We start from the raw sequence: 4,834 nt of genomic DNA, 5'->3' as shown, positions 1-4,834 counted from the left end.
AAATAAATGATTAAAAAAGAAAAATTTAGGCCACTGCTGATGCACAGCTGTGAAATATGGGTAGCGCCATTCTTTACGAAAAGGAAAAGATTACAATCTTTCAATATAAAGTCCTTAGAATCGCAGTGGATCCTCCTTGGTTTGTAAGAAATAGCCAATCGCATCAGATACAGGATTACATAAAAAACGATTCATGAACTTCCACTCCCAGTTATCGACAATTAAAGGAACAATGGCCTACAACTTGGGAAATTCAACCTCAACCCGAAGACTGAAGCTCAGGCTGCTGCAGGACATCTTGTTGTAAATTCTATATTTATCAATTCTATTATTGACTTAACTTCTATTTTATTTTATTTTTTCTCCTAGTCTTTTTTTCCCAAATTAACTTGTTTTTTTTTCATTTGAAGGCAATCGTTTGTTTTGTTAGGTCTATGAATGTCGTTATTTTGTTATTGACTTTACTTTTCTTTCTTATTAAGTTTTAGTATTTTTATCATTTTTTTTATATTTATAACGTTGTACATAGTTAGAGGTGTCTTTTATACGAGACTATACCTCTCATAATCAATTGTTAAAAAAAAAGATTTATCTGTAATATCAACCATGTAAGGCCCACCAGGGCCCTGTTTCATAATAAAGTACAAACTAATACTATTAATCTTGTCGTTTTAACTTAATACAATTACACTGACTTGTACAATAGTAACTTGCACTTTAGTTCTTTTTAACTCCTGTATCACTAATAGTCATCCCTATTATGAAAAAAAAGTATTAGTGTAATTAACACGTTGTTTGTATGCTTGTAGTTTGAACTAATACTATTGGTTTTCATTATGAAACAGGGCCCAGGTCGATCTGGTATTAAATAAATAATAACAATAAAAAAAAATAAATAAAAACGACAGTTGGCCCATTAGATCGGTGAAATATCTCAATGTCCTTCGTTCGTAAAATAAAATTAATGAATAATTTATATTTGAACAATCCAAATACATTCCTTGTTTTATAATAATATTTACTCGGTTAAATATTAAATTTTATCGTAGGATATCTCCTCCATGGAGTCTTGTAATAAAACCGGTAGGGAATAGACGAGAACTAACGCTGGGTTTAAGATAACCATCGGAACGGGGGAGCTGAGAAGGCTAGCAGAGTGTAGGAGGCTCTAGATGAGGCCAATGAGAAATTATAACCGGGCCTAGCTCTTCTGACCTCATAAAACTGTCTCTTTGAAAGCTGCAATAAATTTATATTGCCAGTAAGGCCCCGGTCTCCTGTGGTATATATGTATCTACAGTTATGTATCGCTCCTTGTTTTATTTTATTTCGGGGCTGACATTGAAAAAGCACTTTAGTTTTATAGAGGTAAGAACACGAACCACTTGTTTAACAATTGTATCATTTACTTTTTAGTAATTCTCATAATAAGGAATATATGAATTCTCAAAAAAATAGTAAATAATAATTAAATTCTTGAAGAAAATATTTTTTTTTTAATGACCGCTTTGACACATTTTGCACCGACGAAATTACTTTCCATAATGCTGGACCAATGTTTGTCAATTGTTCCAAACCCAAACATACTGTGTTGATATTAAGCGGCTTCGCACAGGGTTCTTAGAACCGGTTGTTTAATTTTCCAAAGCTCTCCCTCTAAAACTTTGTTAAACACACGTAACATTTCTTAGTGGTTTTATTTATTTTAAAAATTCGATTAAAATATAAGTATTATACTCTGTAACACTAATTGAGTCTTAGCCTGTTGATAGTGTTCGAGAAAACTGCTCGAATCTATTTTCTGTTTGTTAGTTTATTTTAGTTAAATATTTCGAATATCACTACTGCAGAAATCTAAAAACGCTTGTGGTACAAGAACACTGCCAATACGTACTAAAAAAGTTTCGTGTAATAAGTATTCAAAATTGATGAGTCAGTTTAGTATAGTTAAGTGGAATACAAAATGGCTGCTGTTTCAAAACGTTAAAAAAAATTTTGTTCGGAGCAATATATCTTTAAAATTACGAAAACATTAGAAAAGCTAAGAGAGCATCATATACGGTATGAGCCCTAATTGTGATATTTACGGTCAATAGTTCCCGAGATATAATTTTTTAAAAAGTAACATTTTATAAAAAATGCACTAAAAAATCAGTATTTGGTGAATTTACTTTTAGTAATATATATCTCTAAAGCCATTCGATGTACTTGTTTAAAGTATTTGATGACGTTTATCTTCGTAGGAGTAGTAGATTTCATGCTATTCGACAAAATAAATTCACAAAATGTTGATTTCTGGTTGTCCGGACAATATTTTTGATTTATGAGAAAATATATTTCAGGAACTATAAGACGTACAGATATCTGCAAGCTCTCGAATTAAACAAAGATAAATGTAAAATAAACCAGCTTATAAAGCTTATATTTCTAACATTAGTAATTTTTAAATAAATAAATATACAAAATGTGGATTTCTACTTGTTCGAACAAACTGTTTGCATTTATGAAAAACAATATCTAAGGAAGTATTAAATGTACATATTTCTATTCGCACTCAAAATAAAGCTAATTTAACTTACTTTAAAGTGGTTTATGACACTTATATTTGTAGGGGTTGCAGTTTTCATGATATTCCTATATGAATATATATTTTACATCTGAATTTTTTTCCAAAAAACTATAAATCATTTTATTTTATCAGCTCGAGCTCTTTAGCTTTCCATCATTCAAAAAGGCTTGTGTCTTATTTTGTTCATTATTCTTATTTTTTCCCTTATTTATGTCATTTAATGTTTACTGTATTTTTATATTTCTCTTTTATCTACTATTTGTTATTGTTTCAGTTTTCGTTGATTTTCAAATAATATTTTGTTATTCTTGTTTATTTATACTTTTCACTGTATAAACTTTCACATATTTTAAATCATTTTTAGCCATACCTTAGTTTAAGTTTATTTCATGTTATATATTATCTTACTATGTTGCATTATTTTAGTTGTTTGTATCTTTTTTAGCCCTGATGAAGCCCTGCAATGTGAGGTGAAACATTGGTTCACAATAAATAGTTTAATTACAATTTGAGTGCTTTTGACCGCACCCAGACCATGTTCCTTTTGTTTATATTTATTTTATATTAAAACTAACTTTTGCTTAGTATTATATTTTGATTCATGACGCATTCTTCATTTACATTTGAAGCAACAATACAATATAAATTAAAAATGTTTTTAAATCCATTTTCTGAAAGATTAGATTTTTTAGTTATGTTAATATACTGCATTCAGAATGCAACAGTATTTCTTTGTTGGGAATCAGACAAGGTGTCATTGCTAATGCCAAAATATAACGAAACTAAGCTATATTAACCATAACCAGTTTTGTCTGTATCCTCACCATCGGATCTTAAACCTCTTGTTATGTATATAACTCAAAGCCTGATACTTAGAGCAGGATACTTATCTTCACAATATGATGTATAGTTTTTTATTTCTTTTATTTTATTAAGTAAGTAATGTCATTTTTGTTCTGTTTTTCTCTCTGACTAATGTAGATAGTCCCAGTTTGGTTTACTGTTTGTTATTAGCTTATATAAATGATTTTTAGTTCACTATTTTTGTATAATGTTTTGTTATTAGCTTATATAATAATCAAATAGTTTGTTGATTGTTATTATTATTATTTAATTATTATCACAATGATTGTTAAATTATAGGGGTTGCCTCATAAACAAATAAATAAATTATTATTATTATTATTATAATGCCAAAATATATTTTTGAAATACAAAATTATCCAAATTATTAGTAATAGAGCACCTAAAATAAGCTACTGCACTCTATAGGAAATTGACGGAATTGAGAGGTCAAAGAGTATGTAGTTTCAGGCAATACCCTATAGAGTGCAGTAGCCTACTTTAGCTGTTCTATCCTGATTTTCTATATGGTCTGACCTAAACTTAGGTAATACATTAAATAAAATGCACTGTAATTGGTTGAAATTTTTCATATCCCCTTTACCATCCCGAACCATGAAATTATCCTGGTTTTTAAATGAATAAGGATGTTATGGCTTCATTTTCACTGTATTGTTATAAATAAAAATTCCTTTCATTATGAAAATTTTAAGATAATTTCCAGTATCGATAAGTGTTGAGATGAATATAGGATTTCATTACTTCTACTAAGTTCTCAGGTATGGTAGTAATACATTAATAATCAATACATCATAATCTTAATACACTCCTAATCAAATATCCGTAATGTATAAATATATTATTTATATTTTTATACTATATTTCAGAAAGTAAAATAGTTGAAAATACAACATAACCCATCACATTGGCTAATTATAACTGATAGAGGTAGTTCAAGAGGATAGTTCAGCAAGGAAGAGGAATGTGGAGGCCTCTTGTTTGTCCTTTCAAAAATAGTTTGTCCAAAACTCTTGAAGTCACAGAATACTTTACATACAAACTACATAATTTTATATTTTAGGACATTAATTAATGTAACCCTGTTTATCAACCTCCTTTTAATTCCTTTTTTTTACTAACAAATCCTTTGTGATTAATTATAATAGTCTTCCACAATAAGAGCTTTTTATAGTAGTAAATGAAACCTTAATAACCATATTCAAACAATATTTCAGAAATTAGTTATAAAATATTTTTATTGGGTCAAATAAGCAAACTGAATGAATATTAAAATTTATATATCCAATGGGGATAACAAAGCAATAACTCAAGGCAAATTGCTTCAAACAGTATATTTAACATAATTTAAAAACAATTATTCATACTTATAAAAAATATTTTGTAGATACCAGCTTAAAAAAA

The sequence above is a fragment of the Halyomorpha halys genome, unplaced genomic scaffold, assembly GCF_000696795.3.
Source record: "Halyomorpha halys isolate HHAL.00 unplaced genomic scaffold, Hhal_1.1 Scaffold147.1, whole genome shotgun sequence".
Classification (NCBI taxonomy): Eukaryota; Metazoa; Arthropoda; class Insecta; order Hemiptera; family Pentatomidae; genus Halyomorpha; species Halyomorpha halys.
The sequence above is the reverse complement of the archived record's forward strand: the minus strand, read 5'-3'. Positions refer to the sequence as shown.